This window comes from Pinus tabuliformis, chromosome 3_2 (genome assembly GCF_031772625.1).
Source record: "Pinus tabuliformis cultivar Carrire ecotype Pingquan chromosome 3_2, CPIR1, whole genome shotgun sequence".
In the NCBI taxonomy this organism is placed as follows: domain Eukaryota; kingdom Viridiplantae; phylum Streptophyta; class Pinopsida; order Pinales; family Pinaceae; genus Pinus; species Pinus tabuliformis.
The window spans coordinates 942,920,594-942,924,100 of NC_142302.1; the positions used below are offsets into that span (position 1 = coordinate 942,920,594).

The following is a 3,507-nucleotide window of genomic DNA, read 5'->3' on the forward strand; positions in this document are numbered from 1 at the left end:
CTATTTGATTACTTGCACTAGATGCATTGATTTCAATGTAGATGTTGATTTCTAATTATATTTGATTGTTTGTACTAGATGCATTTCTTTAGTGTAGATAGTGATTTCTAATCTTATTTGATTTCTTGCACTAGATGCATTGATTGTAGTATCGATGTTGGTTTCTAACCATATTTACTTACTTGCACTAGATGCATTGATTTGAGTGTAGATGTTGATTTATAATCCTATTTGATTAATTGAATTAGATACATTGATTTCAGTGTAGATGATGTTTTGCAATCCCATTTGATTGCTTACATTAGACGCATTAATTTCAATGTAGATGTTGATTACTAAATATATTTGATTGCTTGCACTTGATGCATTGATTTCAAAGTAGATGATTTCTTCTCCTATTTGTTTGCTTGCACTAAATGCCTTGATTTAGTGTAGATGGTGATTTACAATCCTATTTTATTGGTTGTACTAGATGCATGGATTTCAGTGTAGATGTTGGTTTCTAATCCTTTTTGCTTAATTTCACTAGATGCACTAATTTGAATATGTTGATTTGTAATCCTATTTTATTACTTGCATTAGATGCATTGAATCAAGTGTAGATGTTGTTTTCTAATTCAACTATTAATATTCGAGTGCAAGAGAGACACTGTATGATGCTTACCTTAATAACTCAAACTAAATATTTAAATGGTCTACAATTTCAAATGTCCTTTTGATATAGTCGATATGGAAATATGACCGAACTAACAAGGGAGACAATAAGAATAGTAGAAGAAAACAGTTTGGGATTGACCATGTTGAAGACTATTTGTAATTGAATTTATTCTTATTATTCACGTTTTATACCATTCAACACTATTACATTGTCACTTTTCATTCAAGTTTTTCATCATTAAATTTATTAACAATATTTATCCTCTCAACAAACTGAGGTAACTAAGAAACTTTAAAATTAAAATGGCTAGATAAATATCTGACATATTTATCATACATAAAAGTATTATATTAATATTAGATGTATTTACCTATTATTGATAAAATTAATCATATGTTCGATAGATTTTCCTTGGCCACACACAATTCCAACCAACCTAGATCCATCTTAACTCTGGATCTATCAAGTTCTGAGAGGGATCAAATCTCTTGAAGTGCAAACCTTTCCTCAAGTTTTGTACTCATAAAATAGTTTTGCACCTCGAGAGATTTGATCCCTCTCAGCGCTTAATAGATCTAGAGTTAATATGGATAATTTTTGGGGGAAATTTAATTCATCATTGTTGTGTTATGAAGTGTCATGAAAATCATGGGTTTCAAGGTTGAAACTCTTGGTGGATCAAACCAACAATAAAATACCAAAAATATATTTCAAACAATTTATATTTTTTCAATTTACATAATATAGATTTTTTAAAATTATATATTTCTAATGGATAAATGAAAAACATTTGAACCACATTATAATAAACAATTTAACCGTAAAATATAAATAATATTTGAAAATACTATTTAATTTAATCTTAATTAATAATAAATATTAAATTATTATCTTCAGAATATTTTTTAGTATTATAGTAAAACAATATTATAAATAATAAAAGTGATTTAAAAAATTATTATTTAAAAGGACAATCTCAACCATTATGTTTATAATCAATTAACAATCACAATCATGTACTACAAACAACAAATGCTTACATTGATGAAGGATCCATCCAACTATTTAGTGTTACATAAGCGAGAAACTTGACTTAAGATTACACTAGTTCAAATTCACATTGCTTAGACTAGTGTAATAATAATTTTGTATACATTATTGTAAATATAAATATAATTCTTAAGACACATTTTAATTAAGAGGAAGAAAAGGTTAAAACCAAAGTCTTGATTTTTTAAGACATTTTTATAAAAAACTAGCCTAGATCCATCTTAACTCTGGATCTCTCAAGTAGTGAAAGGGATCAAATATCTCGAGGTGCAAACGTCTTTATTGAGTGAAGAACATGAGGAAAGGTTTGCACCTTGAGATATTTGATCCCTCCCGGTGCTTGATAGGGACGAAGTTAAGATGCATCTAGGCTAGTTTCAGTCATGTGTGTCTAAGGAAAATCTATCGAACATATGATTAATTTTATCAATAATATATAAATAAATCTAATATTAATATAATAATTTTAAATATTCTATGTCTCTTCGGAGACATCCGATAAAATTGGAACGATACAGAGAAGATTAGCATGGCCCCTGCGCAAGGATGACACGCACAAATCGAGAAATGGTCCAAATAATTTTAAATATTCTAAACATGTCTAAGATTTATCTCGTCATTTTAATTATAAATTTGCTTAGTTATAAGTTACTTAAGATGACAAATATTGTTAATAACTTTAATTATGAAAAATGATCAAATACATTTTTTGAATGCAAAGTGACAATGTAATAGTGTTGGATGATAAAAAATGTGAATAATAATAATGTAGTCAATTATAGATAGTATTCATTGTGACCAATATAAAACTATTTTCTTCTACTATTCTTATTGTCACCCTTGTTAGTTCTGTCATACTTCCATATCGAATATATAAAGAGGGCAGTTGAAATCGTAAATCATTTAAATATTTAGCTCGAGTTGTTGTATTAAACATCATACCTCATCTCTCTTTCTCTCCAATATTAATAGGTTGAATTAGAAAAAACATCTACACTGAAATCAATGCATATAATGCAGTAATCAAATATGATTAAAAATGAACATCTACACTCGAATCAATACATCTAGTTCAAGTAAGGAAATAAGATTAGAAACCAACATTTACATTGAAACCAATGCATCTAGTGCAAGCAATTAAATAAGATTAGAAATCACCATCTACAATAAAATGAATGCATTTACTACAAGCAATCAAATAGGACTAGAAATCATATACATTGAAATCAATGCATCTAGTGCAATCAATACAATATAATTAGAAATCAACACCTACATTGAAATTAATGCATCAAGTGAAAGCAATAAAATAGGATTATATTACAACATCTACACTAAAATCAATGCATCTAATGAAAATAATCAAATACGATTAGAAATAAACATTTTAACTCAAATAAATGCATCTAGTGCAAGTAAGCAAATAGCATTAGAAACCAACACTAAAATCAATGCATCTAGTGCAAGCAATCCAATAGGATTAGAAATTACACTCTACACTAAAATCAATGCATCTAGTGCAAGCAATCAAATATAATTAGAAATCAACGTCTACATTGAGATTAATGAACTTAGTGAAAGAAATAAAATAGGATTAGAAATCACCATCTACATTGAAATCAATGAATTTTGTTCAAGCAATCAAATAGGATTAGAAATCATCTACATTGAAATCAATACATCTAGTGTAATTAATCAAATATCATTAGAAATCAACATCTACACTAAAATCAATGCATCTAGTGCAAGAAATAAAAAAGGATTAGAAGTCTCCATCTACACTAAAATAAATTCATATA

At 27.5% G+C, this 3,507-nt stretch overlaps 1 non-coding gene across 1 annotated transcript; it reads left to right on the top strand.

Moving 5' to 3' along the window:
- Window positions 1-2,187: 2,187 nt before the first annotated feature.
- LOC149183740 (U6 spliceosomal RNA) lies at window positions 2,188-2,290 on the top strand. The gene has a single exon (XR_016257876.1). It is a non-coding gene; the product is annotated as a U6 spliceosomal RNA (small nuclear RNA).
- The last annotated feature ends 1,217 nt before the right edge of the window (window positions 2,291-3,507 follow it).